Source organism: Prionailurus bengalensis, chromosome B2 (genome assembly GCF_016509475.1).
Source record: "Prionailurus bengalensis isolate Pbe53 chromosome B2, Fcat_Pben_1.1_paternal_pri, whole genome shotgun sequence".
Lineage (NCBI taxonomy): Eukaryota > Metazoa > Chordata > Mammalia > Carnivora > Felidae > Prionailurus > Prionailurus bengalensis.
Genome location: NC_057349.1, coordinates 57,842,727 through 57,856,436, shown reverse-complemented (window position 1 = coordinate 57,856,436; position 13,710 = coordinate 57,842,727).

Sequence of the window (13,710 nt, the reverse complement as noted above, 5' to 3'; positions counted from 1 at the left end):
CCACCCCTAGGAGAGGGGAAGAGAAGGCACACACCAGTCTGACTGTGGCCCCAGCGGTGGGCTGGGGGCAGACATCAGGTCTGACTGCGGCCCCGCCCACCAACTCCAGTTATACACCACAGCACAGGGGAAGTGCCCTGCAGGTCCTCACCACGCCAGGGACTATCCAAAATGACCAAGCGGAAGAACTCTCCTCAGAACAATCTCCAGGAAATAACAACAGCTAATGAGCTGATCAAAAAGGATTTAAATAATATAACAGAAAGTGAATTTAGAATAATAGTCATAAAATTAATCGCTGGGCTTGAAAACAGTATACAGGACAGCAGAGAATCTCTTGCTACAGAGATCAAGGGACTAAGGAACAGTCACGAGGAGCTGAAAAACGCTTTAAACGAAATGCATAACAAAATGGAAACCACCACAGCTCGGCTTGAAGAGGCAGAGGAGAGAATAGGTGAACTAGAAGATAAAGTTATGGAAAAAGAGGAAGCTGAGAAAAAGAGAGATAAAAAAATCCAGGAGTATGAGGGGAAAATTAGAGAATTAAGTGATACACTAAAAAGAAATAATATACGCATAATTGGTATCCCAGAGGAGGAAGAGAGAGGGAAAGGTGCTGAAGGGGTACTTGAAGAAATAATAGCTGAGAACTTCCCTGAACTGGGGAAGGAAAAAGGCATTGAAATCCAAGAGGCACAGAGAACTCCCTTCAGACGTCACTTGAATCGATCTTCTGCACGACATATCATAGTGAAACTGGCAAAATACAAGGATAAAGAGAAAATTCTGAAAGCAGCAAGGGGTAAACGTGCCCTCACATATAAAGGGAGACCTATAAGACTCGTGACTGATCTCTCTTTTGAAACTTGGCAGGCCAGAAAGAATTGGCACGAGATTTTCAGGGTGCTAGACAGAAAAAATATGCAGCCAAGAATCCTTTATCCAGCAAGTCTGTCATTTAGAATAGAAGGAGAGATAAAGGTCTTCCCAAACAAACAAAAACTGAAGGAATTTGTCACCACTAAACCAGCCCTACAAGAGATCCTAAGGGGGACCCTGTGAGACAAAGTACCAGAGACATCACTATAAGCATAAAACATACAGACATCACAATGACTCTAAACCCGTATCTTTCTATAATAACACTGAATGTAAATGGATTAAATGCGCCAACCAAAAGACATAGGGTATCAGAATGGATAAAAAAACAAGCCCCATCTATTTGCTGTCTACAAGAGACTCATTTTAGACCTGAGGACACCTTTAGATTGAGAGTGAGGGGATGGAGAACTATTTATCATGCGACTGGAAGCCAAAAGAAAGCTGGAGTAGCCATACTTATATCAGACAAACTAGACTTTAAATTAAAGGCTGTAACAAGAGATGAAGAAGGACATTATATAATAGTTACAGGGTCTATCCATCAGGAAGAGCTAACAATTATAAATGTCTATGCACCGAATACCGGAGCCCCCAAATATATAAAACAATTACTCATAAACATAAGCAACCTTATTGATAAGAATGTGGTAATTGCAGGGGACTTTAATACACCACTTACAGAAATGGATAGATCATCTAGACACACGGTCAATAAAGAAACAAGGGCCCTGAATGAGACATTGGATCAGATGGACTTGACAGATATATTTAGAACTCTGCATCCCAAAGCAACAGAATATACTTTCTTCTCGAGTGCACATGGAACATTCTCCAAGATAGATCATATACTGGGTCACAAAACAGCCCTTCATAAGTTTACAAGAATTGAAATTATACCATGCTTACTTTCAGACCACAATGCCATGAAGCTTGAAATCAACCACAGGAAAAAGTCTGGAAAACCTCCAAAAGCATGGAGGTTAAAGAACACCCTACTAACGAATGAGTGGGTCAACCAGGCAATTAGAGAAGAAATTAAAAAATATATGGAAACAAACGAAAATGAAAATACAACAATCCAAACGCTTTGGGACGCAGCAAAGGCAGTCCTGAGAGGAAAATACATTGCAATCCAGGCCTATCTCAAGAAACAAGAAAAATCCCAAATACAAAATCTAACAGCACACCTAAAGGAACTAGAAGCAGAACAGCAAAGGCAGCCTAAGCCCAGCAGAAGAAGAGAAATAATAAAGATCAGAGCAGAAATAAACAACATAGAATCTAAAAAAACTGTAGAGCAGATCAACGAAACCAAGAGTTGGTTTTTTGAAAAAATAAACAAAATTGACAAACCTCTAGCCAGGCTTCTCAAAAAGAAAAGGGAGATGACCCAAATAGATAAAATCATGAATGAAAATGGAATGATTACAACCAATCCCTCAGAGATACAAACAATTATCAGGGAATACTATGAAAACTTATATGCCAACAGATTGGACAACCTGGAAGAAATGGACAAATTCCTGAACACCCACACTCTTCCAAAACTCACTCAGGAGGAAATAGAAAGCTTGAACAGACCCATAACCAGCGAAGAAATTGAATCGGTTATCAAAAATCTCCCAACAAATAAGAGTCCAGGACCAGATGGCTTCCCAGGGGAGTTCTACCAGACGTTTAAAGCAGAGATAATACCTATCCTTCTCAAGCTAGTCCAAGAAATAGAAAGGGAAGGAAAACTTCCAGACTCATTCTATGAAGCCAGTATTACTTTGATTCCTAAACCAGACAGAGACCCAGTAAAAAAAGAGAACTACAGGCCAATATCCCTGATGAATATGGATGCAAAAATTCTCAATAAGATACTAGCAAATCGAATTCAACGGCATATAAAAAGAATTATTCACCATGATCAAGTGGGATTCATTCCTGGGATGCAGGGCTGGTTCAACATTCGCAAATCAATCAACGTGATACATCACATTAACAAAAAAAGAGAGAAGAACCATATGATCCTGTCAATCGATGCAGAAAAGGCCTTCGACAAAATCCAGCACCCTTTCTTAATAAAAACCCTTGAGAAAGTCGGGATAGAAGGAACATACTTAAAGATCATAAAAGCCATTTATGAAAAGCCCACAGCTAACATCATCCTCAACGGGGAAAAACTGAGAGCTTTTTCCCTGAGATCAGGAACACGACAAGGATGCCCACTCTCACCGCTGCTGTTTAACATAGTGCTGGAAGTTCTAGCATCAGCAATCAGACAACAAAAGGAAATCAAAGGCATCAAAATTGGCAAAGATGAAGTCAAGCTTTCGCTTTTTGCAGATGACATGATATTATACATGGAAAATCCGATAGACTCCACCAAAAGTCTGCTAGAACTGATACATGAATTCAGCAAAGTTGCAGGATACAAAATCAATGTACAGAAATCAGTTGCATTCTTATACACTAACAATGAAGCAACAGAAAGACAAATAAAGAAACTGATCCCATTCACAATTGCACCAAGAAGCATAAAATACCTAGGAATAAATCTAACCAAAGATGTAAAGGATCTGTATGCTGAAAACTATAGAAAGCTTATGAAGGAAATGGAAGAAGATTTAAAGAAATGGAAAGACATTCCCTGCTCATGGATTGGAAAAATAAATATTGTCAAAATGTCAATACTACCCAAAGCTATCTACACATTCAATGCAATCCCAATCAAAATTGCACCAGCATTCTTCTCGAAACTAGAACAAGCAATCCTAAAATTCATATGGAACCACAAAAGGCCCTGAATAGCCAAAGTGATTTTGAAGAAGAAGACCAAAGCAGGAGACATCACAATCCCAGACTTTAGCCTCTACTACAAAGCTGTCATCATCAAGACAGCATGGTATTGGCACCAAAACAGACACATAGACCAATGGAATAGAATAGAAACCCCAGAACTAGACCCACAAACGTATGGCCAACTCATCTTTGACAAAGCAGGAAAGAACATCCAATGGAAAAAAGACAGCCTCTTCAACAAATGGTGCTGGGAGAACTGGACAGCAACATGCAGAAGGTTGAAACTAGACCACTTTCTCACACCATTCACAAAAATAAACTCAAAATGGATAAAGGACCTAAATGTGAGACAGGAAACCATCAAAACCTTAGAGGAGAAAGCAGGAAAAGACCTCTCTGACCTCAGCCGTAGCAATCTCTTACTCGACACATCCCCAAAGGCAAGGGAATTTAAAGCAAAAGTGAATTACTGGGACCTTATGAAGATAAAAAGCTTCTGCACAGCAAAGGAAACAACCAACAAAACTAAAAGGCAACCAACGGAATGGGAAAAGATATTCGCAAATGACATATCGGACAAAGGGCTAGTATCCAAAATCTATAAAGAGCTCACCAAACTCCACACCCAAAAAACAAATAACCCAGTGAAGAAATGGGCAGAAAACATGAATAGACACTTCTCTAAAGAAGACATCCGGATGGCCAACAGGCACATGAAAAGATGTTCAGCGTCGCTCCTTATCAGGGAAATACAAATCAAAACCACACTCAGGTATCACCTCACGCCAGTCAGAGTGGCCAAAATGAACAAATCAGGAGACTATAGATGCTGGAGAGGATGTGGAGAAACGGGAACCCTCTTGCACTGTTGGTGGGAATGCAAATTGGTGCAGCCGCTCTGGAAAGCAGTGTGGAGGTTCCTCAGAAAATTAAAAATAGACCTACCCTATGACCCAGCAATAGCACTGCTAGGAATTTATCCAAGGGATACAGGAGCACTGATGCATAGGGCCACTTGTACCCCAATGTTCATAGCAGCACTCTCAACAATAGCCAAATTATGGAAAGAGCCTAAATGTCCATCAACTGATGAATGGATAAAGGAATTGTGGTTTATACACAGAATGGAATATTACGTGGCAATGAGAAAAAATGAAATATGGCCTTTTGTAGCAACGTGGATGGAACTGGAGAGTGTGATGCTAAGTGAAATAAGCCATACAGAGAAAGACAGATACCATATGGTTTCACTCTTATGTGGATCCTGAGAAACTTAACAGGAACCCATGGGGGAGGGGAAGGAAAAAAAAAAAAAGAGGTTAGAATGGGAGAGAGCCAAAGCATAAGAGACTGTTAAAAACTGAGAACAAACTGAGGGTTGATGGGGGGTGGGAGGGAGGAGAGAGTGGGTGATGGGTATTGAGGAGGGCACCTTTTGGGATGAGCACTGGGTGTTGTATGGAAACCAATTTGTCAATAAATTTCAGAAAAAAAAATGAAAGGGTAGTATTAAGAGAATTCTAGAATAGAGAATTCTGATTTAGTAATCTCAGAGAGATGTCCATGAATCTGCAACCACGGACTACACATTAAGAAACAATCTACTACATTGTCAGGCAGGCAGGTCATAAAGAATCAATTACTTCCAGAATAAAATTTTAATGTTTCAGGAAATACAGTGCCTTCACCCTTCATACCAGTTTTGAAAACATTGTAAAATCCAAAAGAATACTGTAACTGCTTTAAAAGGGTCTTGCCACAGCTTTCTAACTGTAAAATGGTAAATGTTGTACATTAAAATTTCTGCAATTTAAAACAAAACTGATTTAAAACCAACATTTTTTTTTATTTTCAAGTTTCCTGAACAAAAGATTTCCAGCCTCTTCTAGCAGGAGAGGGTAGATAAGGGTTATGTAGGAGAGTCAGGGGAAATGGTATTTTATTGATCTGTTTTGAGAAGGTTGCAAAGATCTGCCTGGAGAATAACCCAAGAAAAGGTTCTAAGCTCTGGATAAAAGCATGAGAATAGCTACTGAGGTCACAGTGTTTAATCTGAAGGATTAAAGATAAGGAAGTGAAGCCGAATCTGAAGATCAAGCTCAATCTTACTGAAACTGATGAGACCTGAGACTTGGAGGAGAGCCAAGGTAGCAATCGGAGAGTGATACTTACATCACTGATCACTTAAACTTTAATGCAGTGTAATGTAATCCACATAAACAAAAGCTCTTTGGGGTCTTCCGTAATTTTTAAGAGCATAAGAGAATCCTGAAACCAACAAGATTGAAAACCACAGGTCTAAAATCTTAAATTTTATGAAACTGCCACAACCACTTAAGCCCAAGCCTAAAGAAAAAGCATACATGGAGAAACAGGTCACGCCAGTCAGGTGGTCACCATTCTTTCCAGTCATATCATCTTAGGGCTTGAATAATATTTAGAACTCATTCTTCTATAAACAACTTATTTTAAGGGTAAGAAATTGAGACTCAGAATACAAACAACTACCTAGAATTTAACAATGAAAAAAGAATGCCGAGTTTTTGACCCTAGGCAATACTCTTTGTTATTCTACATTGCTTTATGAGAAATTTAGCAAGATATTTTATGAAGATTATTTTGAAGTGTTAGAATCTTATTTGTCACACCATAGAGCTATAAAGACTTCAACTTCTTCTCTCGATATTTTTTAATCAAACATTCCCTTTAAACAACATAGTCTTATATTATTCCTATCATAAAAAATATGACTTATTTTCAAGCATTTTTGTAAGAAGATAAATGGTCACTTTGGTTAATAGTACCATTTGATTCTTTCTTTAAAAGTTTAATTTAATTGAAATTTTTGGAATACTGTTTGCAATACAGGATTTTTACAAAATTCTAAAGATCCTTCATATTCAGGTGAAAGAAGTTAGTCTTAATGGGACTTACTTTATAACCGATGGACTAGCTATGCATTCAGCCTTGAACTTGCTATGTAAAGTGAGGTAGGGGTCATAGGAAAAGAGGAAAGTGCTTTTGTTGAAGCTGAATATAATTTCCATGCTATGTCCAGGTTTCATCAGTTTATAGGAAAGAAGATATTTTAAAAATACACAAGAAGGGTGCCTGGGTGGCTCAGCCAGGTTAGCGCATCCAATGTCGCCTCAGGTCATGATCTCGCGGTTTTGTGGGTTCGCACCCTGCATCAGGCTCTGTGCTGACAGCTCAGAGCCTGGAGCCTGCTTCATATTCTGTGTCTCCCTCTCTCTCTGCCCCTGCCCCGATTGCGCTCTCTCTCTCTCTCTCTCTCTCTCTCTCAAAAAGAAATAAACATTAAAAAATATGAGAATAAAATTATAAGTGAGGTAGAACCTGTGGAATAAACAACAAATTTAAATACTGTGCTCCTAACTCTATTTACAGAAATTAAGGTAATAGTGTCTCATTCTGTATGTCCAAATATTCTTGTATTATTAGCATGCTCACTGCAGTAGAGACAGGAAGCAAACAGGAGTAGGAGAAGAATTTTGCTTCTAACTCCTACTCCAATTTCAGCCCATTGGTCCAGGATATTTCTCCTCTCCTTATTAGTTAGTGGGGAGCATAAGGAATACTATTTCCACAATCCCCACTCCAACCCCCACTATTATTTTTCTCTCCACATGGATAGGTAAAATTGATAAGAATCTAGCATCCATTGGTCTACGTTCCTCTATAATACAGGTTATTGCTTATATAAACCATGCACTTGGACTCTACAGTCCTTAAATATAATAGCCCTTGTGCTCTCTGTCTCCAGGCCAAAAGACTTTCTGAGCATGCCATCTTCTCAGGCAGGCTATACAGTAGGAATTAGATGGATGATGGGGTCAGGCACCATTTTTCTAGCTTCTTTACCTTCAACTTGAAGGCAAATAGAATTCAGTGAACCTGGTTATCATGAATAAAAGTGGGAAGTCAGAGATGTGACTGTGACCTCCAATAATGCTACCTGGACTTAGGAGGAAATCTAGTGCTGTAACAGAGACAATTCTTAGATGTCTTTTTATCTTTTGAGTTTCTACCAGTGTTTAATAAAGACAGAGGGTAAAAGGAATATGTGATTGGACCCCTAATATCTGGCAGCAAGTAGATAATCAAATTAGGAGAACAAAACCAAGTGGTGTTTTTAAAGTTTATTTATAATATTTTTTGAAAATAAGTTAAAATTTCAATTAAAATGAAGTAATATAGAAGTCTGATTTGTTCCTGGATGCCTGGGTGGCTCAGTCAGTTGGCATCTGACTTTGACTCAGATTATGATCTCATGGTGTGTGAATTTGAGCTCCTCATCAGACTCTGTGCTGACAGCTCAGAGCTTAGAGCCTGCTTTGGATTCTGTGTCTCCTCTCATTGCCCCTCCCCTGGTTACACTATGTATATCCCCCCCCCCCGCCTCTCTCTCTCACTCTCTCTTTCTCTCTCAATAATAAACATTTAAAAATTTTTTTGAAAGAAGTCTAAATTGTTCCAATTAACATTTGACCATTATATTATAAAACATGTCATAGTTAAGAGTTAATATGTTTTTTTAATTTATTTTTATATGAAATTTATTAACAAATTGGTTTCCATACAACACCCAGTGCTCATCCCAAAAGGTGCCCTCCTCAATACCCATCACCCACCCTCTCCTTCCTCCCACCCCCCATCAACCCTCAGTTTGTTCTCAGTTTTTAACAGTCTGTTATGCTTTGGCTCTCTCGCACTCTAACCTCTTTTTTTTTTTTTTCCTTCCCCTCCCCCATGGGTTCCTGTTAAGTTTCTCAGGATCCACATAAGAGTGAAACCATATGGTATCTGTCTTTCTCTGTATGGCTTATTTCACTTAGCATCACACTCTCCAGTTCCATCCACGTTGCTACAAAAGGCCATATTTCATTTTTTCTCATTGCCACGTAGAATTCCATTGTGTATATAAACCACAATTTCTTTATCCATTCATCAGTTGATGGACATTTAGGTTCTTTCCATAATTTGGCTATTGTTGAGAGGGCTGCTATGAACATTGGGGTACAAGTGGCCCTATGCATCAGTACTCCTGTATCCCTTGGATAAATTCCTAGCAGTGCTATTGCTGGGTCATAGGGTAGGTCTATTTTTAATTTTCTGAGGAACCTCCACACTGCTTTCCAGAGCTAATATGTTTTTATCCTTGCCTATAATAATGTGAAAATAAGAAACAGAACAAATATTTCCAATTCACATCAAGATTTTTTTCTAGTGAACATTATGGTGTATAAAATAACTTTGTACATGCATTGATTCTTAGGCTATCTTGACATTTATAGAAAGAAAATCGGAATTTCTCTTCCCAATATGCAGTTGTTACTAAGGCTTTCTCAGTTAACTTATCTAATGTGGTAGAAAGCCCAATTATTGTGAGATTTGACAGAAAACAGTCAATATGCTGTTCTCCTATGTGGTTAGAGCAGCATTAAATAGGTTTCTAGTAAATTATTACTCATCAAACACTGACATAGTAGGTTTGGTGTTTCAGAGCTCCCACATCACCAATCTGGAAAATCAACACGAACTTCTTCATACAATGCTAGAGAGATAAACAGGGAAGAGCAGGGACAAATATGATTTCAAAAAGCAGGGGCCCATTCTTTCCAAGGGTACCCATTCAAAATAATTGTGAGGTGATATACATGTGCATTCAAGGCTATATTGCTAAATCATGTGGCTTTAGGCATAAATGTGTGGTCATGTGAGTTTAAATATGTTCAAGATTCTGTCATCAAAAACATATTTTTACCTGTTAGATTTTAACTTCATAAATACTTTGGGACTAAGGAGAAATACCACATAAATAATTTGGGAATGAGCATCATAAATACTTTGAGAATGAGGGCAAATCCCCATGTAAATTGTCCTCAATGGGGCCAATTCAATAATGTAATAAAATTACTAAAATAATCATGAAATGTCCACTTTATTTTGAAACATCTTAAAAAGTTACATTAAGAAAATAGAATTATTTGGAAATTTAACACCAGAAATTATGATTACCCCTGACAATTATAACCTATAAATTATATAACTTATTCCTTTTTACACTCAATAAAACTAGAGAAATTCTCCAGTATTTATTAGGTAAAGCAGCTTTAAATCAGGAAAACTAAGGAAACTAACTCACTTTGAACTGATGCTTTGACAAGACATTAACTCTTCAGCAGACTGCTCTGAAGTGTTTATAAATTATTAAATTTTATCGTGCTAATAATGACAAGAGTTTTCAAATGTGAATAACAAAATCTGTCCCATCAAAAGCATAGTCATGCATGCTTCTCACTTTGACATAAGATCAGTAATAGCTCAGTTTTATCATTAAACTATCACATTTAGGAAATAGTTGATTTTCAAACCCAGGATCAAATGAGAAATATTTTTAACTTCTGTCAGCCTGTGTTCAATTCTGGAGAGATGGATAATGGGCATACAGTGGCAAAATGTATTGTTTCTCATAATGAAAATAAATATTAATTTTACAATAAAGTTACTGGCAGTGTGTTAAATGCAATGTCCCATAACTACAATTTCTGTATTTTACTTATGTAAATGTTAATACATGATTCAATTGAGTATACTTTATTGAGTTACTTTATGTATTGTTTCAATTTTCATAATAATTCTGTGAGGTCATTATTTCTCTCTTAAATATGAGGCAGTAGGGTGTGAGGGAATTGTGTGACTTTGCCCAGTGAGTGAGTTGCTATCGTGATGTTGGAAGGGCCACATTTGCTGCTTTCAAACCTAGTGCTTATTTCATAGTCCTCCTGCACAGTGATGACTCTAAGGCAAACTTGAATACTGAGGTGTCTTCTACAAAGCCAAATAATGGCTTAGGTTACTTTTTATGAGTTGTTTTATTGTATTAACAAGAAAGTTCAAGTAGCAAGTGCTGATAATTAAAGTTTTATGTAGTTATAGTTCAAGGAATAGTTCATGGAAATCCAATATTCATAGATTGCCTTTAAAACTTCCTAAATTATTAAAACAAAGTTAGCAGGGAATCCCAGAAGGCCAAAGAGTTTAAATGATACATACATCCTTTTTTTTCTGAACTAGGTTTAGAAATTATACTCATGCAAGAAAACTTAATGCTTATGTATTTATGAAAACATGAAAATTAAAAAAAGACACCATAAGGAAGATGTAGATAATTGTAGTCTTCCTGAAGTAAGAATGACATGGAGACTTGTTGGAACTAGCTGCAGTTCTCCAGAGGGTGCATCAAAGGAGCATGGGCCTATGGCTGTGTGGCTATGAGGATCCTTCCCTGTCATCTGGGGGTAAATAGTCCTGAAATACATGAGCAGTGTTTACCTAGTAAATTTTTTAATAAATTTGGATTAATGTACACCCAACATATTCTCAAAACCTATTTTGAGGTGGCTTATAAATCATGAAAGAGTTAAGGAAATTGAAACAGAAAATAAAATCCTAAAAAGGAAGGAGCATACATGTCAGCTATGAGGACCACATGTAATTATCATATAGCCTTCAGTTTCCTAGCTTTCAGATAAGGAGAAAAATGTATGGGAATGTCAATAACCAGAAGAGGACTCAATAGTAAAATATACCCCAAATCCAACATTGCTCTTCATCTTTACCTTACCTTCATCTGGCAGCAGCCTCATAACTGAGCATTCAACTCAGCAGATCATAATTAAAAACATGCTATTTGTCTCATCACTTGTGCTAAGTGCTGGAAATACAGGAATCTTCAAAGCACCAAAATAGCCTACTCTATCAAGAAATTCATGAACAGGCTATCTCATAAATCTGATCATGTCCTTCCCCTGCTTAAAGTCCATTATAGAGTGTCCAAGAGTGAAATTAAACTCCTTAGCTTAGCATCCACGTCCTTTATGACCTACCCTGAGAGTGCCTGTTCAGTCTCAAGTCCTGCCAGCCTTTCATCCTAGATGCAAGAAATAGATCTATTCTCCCAAGAAATAGATCTATGTTCCTCCTCCAGTGTTTCTCACAGCTGTTCACAGCATCGCTTTCTGGTCAGTCTTCCCGGCTTGACAGTAAGCTTGCTTGCTTGCTTGCTTGCTTGCTTTTAAATTTTATTTATTTATTTTAAAAGAGAGCACAATCAGGGGAGAAGGAGAGAGAGAGAGAGAGAGAGAGAGAGAGAGAGAGAGAGAGAGAGAATCCCAAGCAGGCTCTGCACTGTCAGCACAGAGCCCGATGCAGGGATCATATTCACAAGCCGTGAGATCATGACTTGAACCAAAACCAAGAGCCTGATGCTCAACCAACTGAGCCACCCAGGCGCCCCTGACAGTAAGCCTTCTGAGAATCTTACTTAATATCTAGCATTCAGCACAGACTCTGACCTCTAATATAGTCAGTCAATATTTCTTTAATAAATAAATGAACACAAAATGTACAGCAATTTTTGAAGAAAAATCTGTTTTATTCATGCTAAGTTCTGCAAAAAAATGTCATCTGGGACCTTACATTGGGGCCATTCAGCATAATAAAGTATCAATATGAGTTTTCCTGAAATGTAAGAGTAATTTCCAAATATCTTAATTTTATAAAAGTCCTCTAAAATTTGAGAGAATAATTATAAAATCAAGAATGATAATCATGCTGAGGACTGAGATAATTAATTTCAAGTGTGTAGCTTTTCAGAGATACAAGCATATAAGGACAGAATTTAGCATATGTGCAGGAGGAGATAGATATAAAGGACCTTGACTTTTTCTCTTAAATATGACTGGAGTTTTGATGATTCAGAGCCAAAGTCATTCTCGAGGTTGAAGGACAATACATTTTTAGTGCCCCTTGTGGCTGTTTCAGGATGAATGGTGGCCAAACAGTTTGGACACTGCATTTTAAGAATTAGAAAGCCTGGGAGTGCCTGGGTGACTCATTCAGTTAAGCATCCGACTTCAGCTCAGGTCGTGATCCCACCATGGGCTCGAGCCCCGCCTCAGGCTCAGTGCTGACAGCTCGGAGCCTGCTTCTGATTTTATGTCTCCTCTCTCTCTGCCTCTGCCCTGCTTGTGCTCTTTCTCTCAAAACTAAATAAACATTATTTTTTTTTAAGATTTAGAAAAACTGATCTGTGTCCTTGAACCCAAATACTTGGCTTTTGGAGTTACCTGTAAATCCATTGAACCCTTTCTGAAATTTTTGTATTAACATTAACTGGAACATTTTTGGTCACTGGGGTGGCTCAGTCAGTTAAGCCTCTGACTTGATTTTGGCTCCGGTCATGATTTCCTGGTTCATGAGTTTGAGCTCCACATGCAAGCATTCTCTCTCTCTCTCTCTCTCTCTCTCTCTCTCTCTCTCTCTCTCTCTCTCAAAATAAATAAATAAAAATTTAAAAATAAATAAACATTTTTAATTAAAAAAACCAGTAACTGGAACATTTAGATTCCTCAGAAACAATTTTATGAACACTTAAAACCAAGATTTTTCTTAGGAAGCATTATCAGATTCACCCAAGAATGAATAATCCTTGATTCAGACCCCCTAGAGTTTTATAGCATAAACTTTGAAAGGATGATTTGACCTGGAGGTTTTTTTCTTCAAATCAAGCCAGTTTTCTCAGCCTTAGAAAACACATCCCAAGGACTGTCTGTCTTTGAACTACCTAGTGTGCATGCCAAGAGAATTTAACTGCCAAATGTTTCCACAGGTACCTGAAGAAATTGGCTCACTTTATAAAATTATTTCATACTGACTAATGAATTAAGTCAAATATCTAACAAAGGAAAAATACAAGTTTTGACAGAATATATGTGTTTTATCTTGACAGACTGAAATATCTAAATTTTAAGCTTATGATAATAAAATATCAGCCATCTAAAGCAGATATTTATGTTCTGACCTATTATGGCAAGAAATAAGTTCATCTAAAAAACAGTGAACTTACATTGCAGAAAAGGGGCTAAAACAGCTCAGATTTATGCCATAGGAAATTATGCTTTAGTCTGCTCTAAGAATATTCCTCCCTATATTTGTTCTTGCAATAATTTTCAT